A 15,640-nucleotide genomic window follows, 5' to 3' on the forward strand; every position below is an offset into this window, starting at 1 on the left:
GGGTTCAGCATTACCAGGAGAGTCCGGGTCAAAACTCCTAGAAAGGGCATCTGCCTTAACATTCTTAGAACCCGGTAGGTATGACACCACAAAATTAAAGCGAGAAAAAAAACAAAGACCAGCGCGCCTGTCTAGGATTCAGGCGCCTGGCAGTCTCAAGATAAATCAAATTTTTGTGGTCAGTCAATACCACCACCTGATGCTTAGCCCCCTCTAGCCAATGGCGCCACTCCTCAAACGCCCACTTCATGGCCAAAAGCTCCCTATTCCCAACATCATAATTCCGCTCTGCGGGCGAAAATTTGCGAGAAAAGAAGGCACAAGGCCTAATGACGGAGCAGTCGGAACCTTTCTGCGACAACACTGCCCCAGCTCCGATCTCCGAAGCGTCAACCTCAACCTGAAAAGGCAGATTAACATCAGGCTGACGTAACACAGGGGCAGAGGCAAAACGGTGCTTAAGCTCCTGAAAGGCCTCTACAGCATGAGGGGACCAATTAGCAACATCAGCGCCATGTCTGGTCAAATCAGTCAGTGGTTTAACGACATCCGAAAAACCAGCAATAAATCGGCGGTAAAAGTTGGCAAAGCCCAAAAATCTCTGAAGACCCTTAAGAGAGGAGGGCTGAGTCCAGTCACAAATAGCTTGCACCTTGACGGGATCCATCTCAATGGAAGAGGGAGAAAAAATATACCCCAAAAAGGAAATTTTCTGGACCCCAAAAACGCACTTAGACCCCTTCACACACAAAGAATTAGACCGCAGAACCTGAAAAACTCTCCTGACCTGCTGGACATGAGAGTCCCAGTCATCAGAAAAAATCAGAATATCATCCAGATATATTATCATAAATTTATCCAAAAAATCGCGGAAAATATCATGCATAAAAGACTGGAAAACTGAAGGGGCATTAGAAAGACCAAAAGGCATGACCAAATACTCAAAGTGGCCCTCGGGCGTATTAAATGCGGTCTTCCACTCATCCCCCTGCCTGATCCGCACCAAATTATACGCCCCACGAAGATCAATTTTAGAGAACCACTTAGCACCCTCTATACGAGCAAACAAATCAGTAAGCAATGGCAATGGGTATTGGTACTTAACAGTGATCTTATTCAGAAGCCGATAATCAATACATGGTCTCAAAGAGCCGTCCTTTTTTGAGACAAAGAAAAACCCAGCTCCCAAGGGAGAAGACGATGGACGAATATGTCCCTTTTCCAAAGACTCCTTTATATATTCCCGCATAGCAGCATGTTCCGGCACAGACAGATTAAACAAACGACCCTTTGGATATTTGCAACCCGGTATCAAATCTATGGCACAATCGCACTCACGGTGCGGAGGTAACGACCCAAGCTTGGGTTCGTCAAAGACGTCTTGATAATCAGAGAGGAACTCAGGGACTTCAGAGGGAATGGACGACGAAATAGAAACCAAAGGTAAGTCCCCATGAATACCCTTACATCCCCAGCTCAACACAGACATTGCTCTCCAGTCCAAGACTGGATTGTGAGACTGCAACCATGGCAATCCCAGTACCAAATCGTCATGTAAATTATACAGCACCAGGAAACGAATAATCTCCTGGTGATCCGGATTGATACGCATGGTTACTTGTGTCCAGTATTGTGGTTTATTATTAGCCAATGGGGTGGAGTCAATCCCCTTCAGAGGAATAAGAGTCTCCAAAGGCTCTAAATCAAAACCACAACGATTGGCAAAGGACCAATCCATAAGACTCAGAGCGGCGCCAGAGTCAACATAGGCGTCCGTGGCAATGGATGACAAAGAGCAAATCAGGGTTACAGACAAAATAAACTTAGACTGAATGGTGCCAATGGAAACAGACTTATCAAGCTTCTTTGTACGCCTAGAGCATGCTGATATAACATGAGTAGAATCCCCACAATAGAAGCACAATCCATTCTTCCGTCTAAAATTCTGTCGCTCGCTCCTGGACAGAATTCTATCACACTGCATACTTTCTGGCGTCTTTTCCATAGACACCGCCAGATGGTGCACCGGTTTGCGCTCCCGCAGACGCCTATCAATCTGAATAGCCATTGTCATGGACTCATTCAGACCTGCAGGCACAGGGAACCCCACCATAACATCCTTAACGGCATCAGAGAGACCTTCTCTGAAAGTTGCCGCCAAGGCACACTCATTCCACTGAGTAAGCACAGACCATTTACGGAATTTTTGGCAGTAAACCTCAGCTTCGTCTTGCCCCTGAGATAGTGCCATCAAAGTTTTTTCTGCCTGAAGTTCCAAATGAGGTTCCTCATAAAGCAAACCCAAGGCCAGAAAAAACGCATCCACATCGCGCAACGCAGGATCCCCTGCTGGCAATGAGAAGGCCCAATCTTGAGGGTCACCCCTGAGCAAGGAAATCACAATCCTAACCTGCTGAGCAGGGTCTCCAGCTGAACGAGACTTCAGGGACAAATAAAGCTTACAATTATTTCGGAAATTCTGGAAGCTAGCTCTATTCCCTGTGAAGAACTCCGGCAAAGGAATTCTCGGCTCAGATACTGGAGCATGTACCACAAAATCTTGTAAATTTTGTACTTTCGTGATGAGATTATTCAAACCCGCAGTTACACTCTGAAGATCCATTATTGTCAGGTGCACACAGAGCCATACAGAGATTAGGAGGAGAGAGAGAAAAAAGACTGCAGCAAGGCAAACTGGAAAAAAAAAAAAAAAAAAAATTCCAGCAGACTTCTTATAACTCTCCTTTCTCAACCTGGGTCTTTAACACTTTATAGGCCGGTCAAACTGTCATGATCTCTGCAGGCAGAGATCATAGCAAGCCTATAGAGGGACAAGCTCTCGGAAGATGGAACTATACTGACCATGAACTAAGCCTGCCGCGCAACTAGAAATAGCCAGGTAGCATTTCCTATTTATCGCTAGATGCCCAGCTCTGGCCTAAGACCTAAATAGCTAGCAGAGGGAAATATAAGACCTGGCTCACCTCTAGAGAAATATTCCAAAGAAGACAGTAGCCCCCCACATATAATGACGGTGAGTTCAGATGAAACAACAAACGCAGCAGGAAAATAGTCTTAGCAAATTTGAGGTCCGCTTATTAGATAGCAGAAGACAGATAGTATACTTTCATGGTCAGCAGAAAAACACTAACAAAACACCATCCAGAGATTACCTTAAACTCTGGCATTAACTCATAACGCCAGAGTAGCAATCCCTGATCAACGAGAGCTTTCCAGACACAGTAACAAAACTTCAGCTGTGAACTGGAACAAATAGGCAAAACGAAACATGGACAAAAGTCCAACTTATCTAGTAGTTGTCAGAAGCAGGAACAAGCACTGAGAGGCATCAGATAACATTGTTGACCGGCAAGAAACCACCAGAGAAATGAGCTTAAATAGCGACACCCACTACTAATGGAACCAGGTGAAACAGGAAAGAGGATGACAAGTCCAATTCCACAAGCGGCCACCGGGGGAGCCCAGAATCCAAATTCACAACACACTACCATCATTACCAGCTGACAATGAACGCCCACGACGACCTCTTGCACCAGACTTCCTCATTGTTTTAAAATCTTAACCAAAGTAACTTTATTTGTTGCTGTCAAACAACTTACACGGTGAGCTATAACTTCAGTATGATTTCAATATCCCTTAACAGGTTGGTGAGACCACAAGGAAAATCAGGCACAATGTTACACACTCTGTTTTCTGTGGCACAAAATCACAGAGATGACACACACGCAGGACTGTCACTCAAGCACTAATGTCAATATTAATCTCCCACCTAATTTATTTTTTTTTTTTTCTCAGGGAGACTTTAGAAACCAAATAATATTAAAAAAAAAAAAAAAAAAGGCTTTCTATGGCCCACAATTAGAGAGAGAGAGGTGGCACACCCAGGAGTCAAGACTGGCGCACAAGCTGAAAGGGCAATATTACTCTCCCACTGTTTTTTTAAGTTTTTTTTTTATTTCAGGGAGACTTTAGAAACCAAATAATATTAAAAAAACCAAAAAAAAAAATAGCCTTTCTATGGCCCACTGAATGAGAGAGAGAGGTGGCACACCCAGGAGTCAAGACTGGCACACAAGCTGAAAGGGCAATATTACTCTCCCACGGTTTTTTTATGTTTTTTTTTTTTTTTTCAGGGAGACTTTAGAAACCAAATAATAAGAAAAAAAATAAATAAATAAATAGGCTTTCTATAGCCCACTGAATGAGAGATAGCACACACAGCAGTGGCACACAAGCCCTGACTGAGGCCAATATTTTTCTCCCACTGATTGATGTAGTGTTTTTGTGTTGAGGTAGATTTTAGAACACAAATCAAGGAAAAAAAAAAAAATGCTTTCTATGGCCCACTGAATGAGAGAGAGGTGGCACACCCAGGAGTCAAGACTGGCACACAAGCTGAAAGGGCAATATTACTCTCCCACTGTTTTTTTATGTATTTTTTGTTTTTTAAGGGAGACTTTAGAAACCCAATAATATTTAAAAAAAAAAATAAATAGGCTTTCTATGGCCCACTGAATGAGAGGGAGAGAGGTGGCACACCCAGGAGTCAAGACTGGCACACAAGCTGAAAGGGCAATATTACTCTCCCACTGTTTTTTTATGTTTTTTTTTTTTTTTAAGGGAGACTTTAGAAACCCAATAATATTTAAAAAAATAAATAAATAGGCTTTCTATGGCCCACTGAATGAGAGGGAGAGAGGTGGCACACCCAGGAGTCAAGACTGGCACACAAGCTGAAAGGGCAATATTACTCTCCCACTGTTTTTTTATGTTTTTTTTTTTTTTTTCAGGGAGACTTTAGAAACCAAATAATAAGAAAAAAAATAAATAAATAAATAGGCTTTCTATAGCCCACTGAATGAGAGATAGCACACACAGCAGTGGCACACAAGCCCTGACTGAGGCCAATATTTTTCTCCCACTGATTGATGTAGTGTTTTTGTGTTGAGGTAGATTTTAGAACACAAATCAAGGAAAAAAAAAAAATGCTTTCTATGGCCCACTGAATGAGAGAGAGGTGGCACACCCAGGAGTCAAGACTGGCACACAAGCTGAAAGGGCAATATTACTCTCCCACTGTTTTTTTATGTATTTTTTGTTTTTTAAGGGAGACTTTAGAAACCCAATAATATTTTTTAAAAAAAATAAATAGGCTTTCTATGGCCCACTGAATGAGAGGGAGAGAGGTGGCACACCCAGGAGTCAAGACTGGCACACAAGCTGAAAGGGCAATATTACTCTCCCACTGTTTTTTTAGGTTTTTTTTTTTTTTTTCAGGGAGACTTTAGAAACCAAATAATATTAAAAAAAAATAAAAAATAAATAGGCTTTCTATAGCCCACTGAATGAGAGATAGCACACACAGCAGTGGCACACAAGCCCTGACTGAGGCCAATATTTTTCTCCCACTGATTGATGTAGTGTTTTTGTGTTGAGGTAGAATTTAGAACACAAATCACGGAAAAAATAAATAGGCTTTCTATGGCCCACAATTAGAGAGAGGTGGCACACCCAGGAGTCAAGACTGGCACACAAGCTGAAAGGGCAATATTACTCTCCCACTGTTTTTTTAGGTTTTTTTTTTTTTTTCAGGGAGACTTTAGAAACCAAATAATATTAAAAAAAAAAAAATAAATAAATAGGCTTTCTATAGCCCACTGAATGAGAGATAGCACACACAGCAGTGGCACACAAGCCCTGACTGAGGCCAATATTTTTCTCCCACTGATTGATGTAGTGTTTTTGTGTTGAGGTAGAATTTAGAACACAAATCACGGAAAAAATAAATAGGCTTTCTATGGCCCACTCAGTGAGAGATGGCACACACAGGGATGGCACTGTAGCAGAAATGCCAATCTTAATCTCCCACAAAAAAAACAAAAAAAAAACAGGGACTGTCCTACAATTACTATCTCCCTGCAGTAATCTAAGCCAGGTATGGCAGGCAGCAATAGGAGTGGACTGATGCACAAATTAAATAAAAAGTGTGGACAAACAAAAAAGATAGCTGTGCAGAAAGGAAGGAACAAGAGGATATGTGCTTTGAAAAAAGCAGTTGGTTTCCACAGTGGCGTACACACAGCAATACAGCTATCACGGAGCCTTCTAGGGCAGCCCAATGAGCTACAGCGCTGAGGGGAAAAAAAAAAAAAATAGCTTCCACAGTCCCTGCACACCGAAGGTGGTGTTGGACAGTGGAAATCGCTGCAGCACAAGCGGTTTGGTGGTTAGTGGACCCTGCCTAAAGCTCTCCCTGCTTCTGACGAAGCGGCAGCAACCTGTCCCTAAGCTCAGATCAGCAGCAGTAAGATGGCGGTCGGCGGGAACGCCCCTTTATAGCCCCTGTGACGCCGCAGACAGCAAGCCAATCACTGCAATGCCCTTCTCTAAGATGGTGGGGACCAGGATCTATGTCATCACGCTGCCCACACTCTGCGTTCACCTTCATTGGCTGAGAAATGGCGCTTTTCGCGTCATTGAAACGTGACTTTGGCGCGAAAGTCGCGTACCGCATGGCCGACAAGCACAGGGGTCGGATCGGGTTTCATGAGACGCCGACTTAGCCAAAAGTCGGCGACTTTTGAAAATGATCGACCCGTTTCGCTCAACCCTAGTCACTAGTGATATGACTCTGGGATTGTCTTTCCTCAGTTTGGCACCCACCTGGGTCGTTAGTCCAGGGGTGTTGCTATATAAACTTCCTGAATTCTCAGTCTGGTGCCTGGCATCATTGTAATCAGTTCCTTTCTGTTTGCTCCTGTCTGCTGGTCCTGGTTCTTGCAAAATTAAGCTAAGTCCTGCTTCTTTGTTTTTTGTTTTTTTGCATTGCTCTTATTTTTTGTCCAGCTTGTACTAAATGTGATTCCTGATTTTGCTGGAAGCTCTAGGGGGCTGGTGTTCTCCCCCCGGGCCGTTAGACGGTTCGGGGGTTCTTGAATATCCAGCGTGGAAATTTTGATAGGGTTTTTGCTGACCGTATAAGTCATCTTACTATATTCTGCTATTAGTCAGTGGGCCTCTCTTTGCTAAATACCTAGTTCATTCTTACGTTTGTCTTTTCTTCTTACCTCACCGTTATTATTTGTTGGGGCCTTGTATCCAACTTTTGGGGTCTTTTCTCTGGAGGCAAGAAAGGTCTATCTTTTCCCTTCTAGGGTTAGTTAGTTCTCCGGCTGGCGCGAGACGTCTAGAACCAACGTAGGCACGTTCCCCGGCTGCTGCTATTTGTGGTGCTAGGATTAGATATACGGTTAGCCCAGTTACCACTGCCCTATGAGCTGTTTTTTTGTGTTTTCAGACTTGGTATTTACTTTTGAGACCCTCTGCCATTGGGGCCATAACACATCTCCTTAGTTTTGCTCTCCAGCACAACCTCTGCTGTCAGGACAAACTGGGAACTGCAGGTTGATGATAGATGCACCCCTTTGCTTTTTCCATTCTAGACTACCAAGGGTTAAACCAGTCTCCTTTTATTAAGGCATCAAAGGACAGACACCAACAAAGTGTCACTTTTATCCACAAAAAACCCACACACCATTGTTTTTGTGAGCCTCCCGGGAAATGTACGATGCAGATGAACTCCTTAACTGCATGTGTTCTGCCACCCTCTCTCGTACGGGTTCAGCACTAGAATGCTCCTCTGGAAAAGGGGCAATAACCCAAAAAAGAGGCTCCGGAGAAGGTGGTCTTACCCACCTATCCTGAAGATGTCTGTCAGCACTTATAGCCAATGACATAGCGGCCTCCAAGGACTCAGAGGTTTCATATACCACCAAAGCATCTTTTAACCTTTCAGTGAGACCGTTAAGATATTGGCTTCTGAGAGCCAGGTCATTCCGCTTAGTATCAGTTGCCCACCTGCGGAATTCGGAGCTATACATCTCCACTGACCAATTCTCTTGCTGAAGGCGACACAACCTGGACTCAGCCAAGGTGAACTCAGTTAGGCTCATCATAGATAAGTGCTAGAGCCCCCCAAAATCCCTCCACAGACTGGAGACAAGCCGAATCCTGCAGCAAACAGAAAGCCCAGGATTGAGGACCTTCTTGTAGCAGAGAGATCACAATACCAACTCGTTGCTCTTTATTTCCAGAAGAGTGAGGGTGAAGTTTAAAATAAATTTTGCAAGCTTCCTTAAACACAAAAAAATTGTCTCTTTCTCCAGAAAACCTGTCTGGGAGAGCAACTTTGGATTCAGGTTGGACTGGCTTACCTGTAGAGACCCCAACATCTGCGACCTGTAGCCGCTGTCGGTGCTTCGGAACCTCATATCGGAGGTCATTAACCTCCAGAAACAGACAGCGTAGCTGCTCTGTCAGCCCAGCAACAGAATCCATACCAAGGGAGGAAAGGAAAAAAACCAGACCTGAAAAAAAAACAGACAACTAAAACCACATGTCAGTTCTTGTTTTTTTTTCCTTAAATATGCACAGCATATTCTGATAACTTCAACTCCTCATCACCCCTGCCTGGTTTACAGGTTTTCTTCAAATGGCCAAATGTGGCTTATGTTTGGTACTACTACTGCCAGTACGGTTGCTGACAGCACTACTGGTAGTGTTAGAGCTGCTGTTAGCGGCAACCACATTTTTAACCATAATATTAGGTTTTTTTCTATCGTCCTGCCACATCTTTGAGTTTTTCAGACATATTGGACAAAAGTATATACATTCTATACAATTATTGACATTATACCACACTGTGTAAATATGACCCCCTTTTAGACATATTGTATTTTATAAACATTGGATATGCACTCCTGTATCTTCATATATCCACTTGTTGCCTTCCTGATTTTTCAATAAAATATATTTTTATTTTAATATACTCCTGTTTAATCTGTGCATTTATGGTCAGCTTACTTCAGTTAACTGTGACTAGTTAAAGAGAACCTGTTACCTGAATTTGGTGGGACCAGTTTTGGGTCATATGGGCGGGGTTTTTGGGTGTTTGATTCACCCTTTCCTTACCCGCTGGCTGCATGCTGGCCGCAATATTGGATTGAAGTTCATTCTCTGTCCTCCGGAGTACACGCCTGCGCAAGGCAATATTGCCTTGAGCTGGCGTGTACTCCGGAGGACAGAGAATGAACTTCAATCCAATATTGCGGCCAGCATGCAGCCAGCGGGTAAGGAAAGGGTGAATAAAACACCCGAAAACCCCGCCCATTTGACCCAAAACTGGTCCCGCCAAATTCAGGTGACAGGTTCCCTTTAAACAGTTGTAAAACCTTAGCCTCTTATTGTGATATTTTTTTGCTTAAATAATGATGTTCAATCAAAATAAAAAGTAAATTAATGAAACCTAAAATGCTAGATTGCGACATTGCTATAAATAGGTTTGCGACTGGTAATAAATATGTGGCACCAACAACAGTATGTAAATAGGTTGCACAGTATCTAGAGAAAACTATTAAATTGAATGTTCCAAAGATAAAGAGACCTTTTAGATTAAAGTTGAAGATAATGAAAAGGCCATGTTCCTCTACAAAAAAAGTGGACCAGGAAATCTAAGCAAAATCACTTGCGACAAGCAAACATATGGAATGGGCCACTGTACTGCTGTGGTGTGTGTACACGTCTAATATTAGATTAATTAGAGCAATGTAGAGAATCCAACAAATTATTTAAAATGACACATATATTTTAGTAGGTGAACGCTTGTGTTTAAGTTTAAGGATTTTTCTCTTAAAAAAAAAAAAAGTTTGCGTGCCATTACCAAGTACGTTGGGACCTGGTAATCTAGATAGAATCATGTCCTAGTATTAAGCATGTGTAATTGGCATTTTTTTACAGGTGCCATGTGTATGCATGTAATATTAGATATTTGGAGCAATGAAAAAGGATCTTAGCAAACGATTATTTTAAACAACGCACACACTGTAGTAGGTAAACATTTGTGTTTTAAGTTTCAGGATTTGAGAGATTTATCTATTTAAAAAAAATTGGATCTTAAAACGCAGGGATTGAACTTCCATATACAAACAGAAGCAATCCTTGAATTCAGAATTAGTTGCAAAATCTGCAATGAGTAGAGGTGAACCTGAACAGTAAAGTTCGGCGTCCATACCGAACACCTACTGTTCGGACATGCACACCGAAAATGGACTTCACCAGGAAGTCTGTGTTACTGTTCGGGTTCGTCTCCCCAAACACCGGGTGTTTGTTGTGCTGTCATGTTCATGTCAGCACTGCAAACACCACTTCTGATCAGTGGTAAAATCATCACCGCCGGTCACACAGCCGCAGTTCACAGCTAGGGGATGCCACCCTCAACTGTCAGCTTCAGAAAGCATGGTTATCAAGAATAGAGGGGTCCTCATGCTCAATCTGTGGGCTTGATGTCACCAGACAATGCAATGGTGAAATCAACGCCACAAATATGAACCCCACTTGTCATCGCTACAGGGCAAGTGGGATGAGCTGAGCAAAGTGCCAGAATTGGCGCATATACAGTAATAGATGTGCCTTTTCTGGGTGGCTGCGGGCTGTAATATCCATGGCCCCTTACCAGATTGAGGGTACCAGCCCCCAGTTGTCTGCTTTAGCAAAGCTGGTTGTCAAATATGGGGGGGGGGCTGTTGTGAACTCTGTTTTGGGGCTCCCTCTTGTGGTCACAAGTGGTACTGTGTGAGTGCTGTCTTTGGGCTCCCTCAGGTGGCTCTTTGTGTCATTCTGCAGGTCTGAGGCTGGTTCAGCTGTCTCGTTATCTGTTAGCTGGTTTCCTATTTAGCTCACCTGGACTGTCAGTGGTTGCCTGCTGTCAATGTATTCAGTGCTATTTTGATCTCTCCTGACTACCTTCGTTATCAGTCTCTCCAAGAGAAGCTAAGTTTCTGTTTGTTCATTTTTTGATCATCAGTGTTCAATATGTTTCTCGGTTAATTATCAGTCCTTGTCCAGCTTGCTAATATGTGATTTCCTCGCTTGCTGGTAGCTCTAGGGGGCTGAGTTTCTCCCCTCATACCGTTAGTTGGTGTGGGGGTTCTTGAATTCTCAGCGTGGACATTTTGTATAGGGTTTTCTACTGACCGCACAGTTTCCTATCTGTCTTCTGCTATCTAGTATTAGCGGGCCTCATCTTGCTGCAAGGGTGCAAAGCATTCAGGATTTTGTTGTTCACAGTCCTATGTCTGAGCCAAAAGTACCTATTCCTGAGTTGTTTTCTGGAGATAGATCTAGGTTTCTGAATTTTAAGAATAATTGTAAATTATTTCTTTCTTTCAGACCTCGTTCCTCTGGTGATTCCGCTCAGCAAGTTAGAATTGTTATCTCCCTGTTACGTGGCGACCCTCAAGATTGGGCTTTCTCCCTGGCGCCAGGAGATCCTGCATTGCTGAATGTGGATGCGTTTTTTCTGGCGCTTGGATTGCTTTATGAGGAACCTAATCTTGAGAACCAGGCAGAAAAGGCCTAGCTGGCTCTCTCTCAGGGCCAGGATGAAGCTGAGGTGTATTGTCAAAAATTTCGGAAATGGTCGGTGCTTACTCAATGGAATGAGTGTGCCCTGGCTGCAAATTTCAGAGAAGGTCTTTCTGAAGCCATTAAGAATGTTATGGTGGGGTTCCCCACGCCTGCAGGTCTGAATGACTCAATGGCTTTGGCCATTCAGATTGATCAGCGTTTGTGGGAGCGCAAATCTGCGCACCATCTGGCGGTGTTTTCTGAACAGAGACCTGAGTCTATGCAATGTGACCGAATTCTGACCACAATTGAGCGGCAAAATCATAGACGTCAAAATGGGTCGTGCTCTTACTGTGGTGATTCAACTCATGTTATCTCAGCATGCTCTAAGCGCGTAAAAAAAATTGCTAAATCTGTCACCGTTGGTACTATACAGCCTAAATTCAATTTGTCTGTTACTTTAATTTGTTCTTTGTCTTCCTATTCGGTTATGGCTTTTGTGGATTCAGGTGCTGCCCTGAACCTGATGGATTTGTCATTTGCCAGGCGCTGTGGTTTGGTCCTGGAGCCTTTGGAATTCCCTATTCCACTGAGGGGAATTGATGCTACACCATTGGCTGAGAATATGCCTCAGTATTGGACTCAAGTGACCATGTGCATGACTCCTGTACATCAGGAGGTGATTCGCTTTCTTGTGCTGCATAATTTGCATGATGTTGTCGTTTTGGGTCTGCCATGGCTGCAGGCTCATAATCCAGTTCTGGATTGGAAAGCTATGTCTGTTTCAAGTTGGGGTTGCCAGGGGATTCATGGCGATGCTCCTTTGGTGTCAATTGCTTCTTCCACTCCTTCTGAGGTCCCTGAGTTTTTGTCGGACTACCAGGATGTATTTGATGAGCCCAGATCCGGTGCCCTGCCTCCTCACAGGGATTGTGATTGTGCTATAAATTTGATTCCTGGTAGTAAGTTCCCTAAGGGACGACTTTTTAATTTGTCTGTACCAGAACATGCTGCGATGCGGAGTTATATAAAGGAGTCTTTAGAGAAATGACATATTCGCCCGTCCTCCTCCCCTCTTGGTGCAGGATTCTTTTTTGTGGCCAAGAAGGATGGTTCTCTGAGACCTTGTATAGATTATCGTCTTCTAAATAAAATCACGGTCAAATTTCAGTATCCTTTGCCATTATTATCTGATCTGTTTGCTCGGATTAAGGGGTCCAGTTGGTTCACCAAGGTAGATCTTCGTGGTGCATATAACCTTGTGCGTATTAAGCAGAGGGATGAATGGAAAATAGCATTTAATACGCCCGAAGGCCATTTTGAGTACTTGGTGATGCCTTTTGGACTCTCTAATGCTCCTTCTGTGTTCCAGTCCTTCATGCATGACATCTTCTGAGAATATCTGGATAAATTTATGATTGTGTATCTGGATGACATTTTGGTCTTTTCTGAGGACTGGGAGTCCCATGTGAAGCAGGTCAGGATGGTATTTCAGGTCCTGCGTGCTAATGCCTTATTTGTGAAGGGCTCAAAATGTCTCTTCGGAGTACAGAAGGTTTCCTTTTTGGGTTTTATTTTTTCTCCTTCTACTATTGAGATGGACCCAGTCAAGGTCCAGGCTATTCATGACTGGACTCAGCCTACATCTGTTAAGAGTCTTCAGAAGTTCTTGGGTTTTGCTAATTTTTACCGTCGCTTCATTGCTAATTTTTCTGGCGTGGTTAAACCCTTGACGGATTTGACCAAGAAGGGTTCTGATGTGACTAATTGGTCTCCTGTGGCCGTGGAAGCCTTTCAGGAGCTGATGCGCCGGTTTTCTTCGGCTCCAGTTTTGTGTCAGCCTGATGTCTCTCTTCCTTTTCAGGTCGAGGTTGATGCTTCTGAGATTGGAGCAGGGGCTGTTTTGTCGCAGAGAAGCTCTGATTGCTCTGTGATGAAGCCTTGTGCTTTCTTTTCAAGAAAGTTTTCGCCTGCCGAGCGGAATTATGATGTTGGTAATCGGGAGTTGTTGGCTATGAAGTGGGCATTTGAGGAGTGGCGACATTGGCTCGAGGGAGCTAAGCATCGTGTGCTGGTCTTGACTGATCACAAAAATATGATTTATCTCGAGTCTGCCAAGCGGCTGAATCCTAGACAGGCTTGTTGGTCATTGTTTTTCTCCCGTTTCGATTTTGTGGTCTCGTACCTGCCTGGTTCGAAGAACGTGAAGGCTGATGCTCTTTCTAGGAGTTTTGTGCCTGACTCTCCGGGAGTTTCAGAGCCGGCTGGTATCCTCAGAGAGGGAATGAATTTGTCTGCCATTTCCCCAGATTTGCGACGAGTGCTGCAGAAATTTCAGGCGGATAGACCTGACCGTTGCCCACCAGAGAGACTGTTTGTCCCAGATAGATGGACCAGCAGAGTTATTTCTGAGGTTCATTCTTCGGTGTTGGCAGGCCATCCTGGGATTTTTGGTACCAGAGATTTGGTGGCTAGGTCCTTCTGGTGGCCTTCCTTGTCGCGGGATGTGCGTTCCTTTGTGCAGTCCTGTGGGATTTGTGCTCGGGCTAAGCCTTGCTGTTCTCGTGCCGGCGGTTTGCTTTTGCCTTTGCCTGTCCCGAAGAGGCCTTGGACGCACATTTCCATGGATTTTATTTCGGATCTTCCAGTCTCTCAGAGAATGTCTGTCATCTGGGTGGTGTGTGATCGTTTTTCCAAAATGGTCCATTTGGTGCTCTTGCCTAAGTTGCCTTCCTCCTCCGATTTGGTTCCTCTATTTTTTCAGAATGTGGTTCGCTTGCATGGCATCCCTGAAAATATTGTGTCTGACAGAGGATCCCAGTTTGTGTCCAGATTTTGGCGGATCTTTTGTGCTAAGATGGGCATTGATTTGTCTTTTTCGTCGGCCTTCCATCCTCAGACGAATGGCCAAACCGAGCGAACTAATCAGACCTTGGAAACTTATTTAAGATGTTTTGTTTCTGCTGATCAGGATGATTGGGTGACTTTTTTGCCATTGGCCGAGTTTGCCCTTAATAATCGGGCTAGTTCTGCTACCTTGGTTTCGCCTTTTTTCTGCAATTCTGGTTTTCATCCTCGTTTTTCCTCGGGTCAGGTCGAGCCTTCTGACTGTCCTGGGGTGGATTCTGTGGTGGATAGGTTGCAGCAGATTTGGAACCATGTGGTGGACAATTTGAAGTTGTCACAGGAGAAGGCTCAGCGCTTTGCCAACCGCCGTCGCGGTGTGGGTCCCCGACTTCATGTTGGGGATTTGGTATGGCTGTCTTCTCGGTATGTTCCTATGAAGGTCTCCTCTCCTAAATTCAAGCCTCGCTTCATCGGTCCTTATAAGATTTTGGAAATCCTTAACCCTGTGTCATTTCGTTTGGACCTCCCAGCGTCGTTTGCCATTCATAACGTGTTCCATAGGTCTTTGTTGCGTAGGTATGTGGTGCCTGTGGTTCCTTCTGTTGAGCCCCCTGCCCTGGTGCTGGTTGAGGGCGAATTGGAGTATGTGGTGGAGAAGATCTTGGATTCTCGTATTTCTAGATGGAGGCTTCAGTATTTGGTTAAGTGGAAGGGCTATGGTCAGGAGGATAATTCCTGGGTTGTCTCCTCTGATGTTCATGCGGCCGATTTGGTTCATGCCTTCCATGTGGCTCATCCTGATCACCCTGGGGGTTTTGATGAGGGTTCGGTGACCCCTCCTCAAGGGGGGGGTACTGTTGTGAACTCTGTTTTTGGGCTCCCTCTTGTGGTCACAAGTGGTACTGTGTGAGTGCTGTCTTTGTGCTCCCTCAGGTGGCTCTTTGTGTCATTCTGCAGGTCTGAGGCTGGTTCAGCTGTCTCGTTATCTGTTAGCTGGTTTCCTATTTAGCTCACCTGGACTTTCAGTGGTTGCCTGCTGTCAATGTATTCAGTGCTATTTTGATCTCTCCTGACTACCTTCGTTATCAGTCTCTCCAAGAGAAGCTAAGTTTCTGTTTGTTCATTTTTTGATCATCAGTGTTCAATATGTTTCTCGGTTAATTATCAGTCCTTGTCCAGCTTGCTAATATGTGATTTCCTCGCTTGCTGGTAGCTCTAGGGGGCTGAGTTTCTCCCCTCACACCGTTAGTTGGTGTGGGGGTTCTTGAATTCTCAGCGTGGATATTTTGTATAGGGTTTTCTACTGACCGCACAGTTTCCTATCTGTCTTCTGCTATCTAGTATTAGTGGGCCTCATTTGCTGAATCTG

This window comes from Ranitomeya variabilis, chromosome 5 (genome assembly GCF_051348905.1).
Source record: "Ranitomeya variabilis isolate aRanVar5 chromosome 5, aRanVar5.hap1, whole genome shotgun sequence".
Taxonomy (NCBI): domain Eukaryota; kingdom Metazoa; phylum Chordata; class Amphibia; order Anura; family Dendrobatidae; genus Ranitomeya; species Ranitomeya variabilis.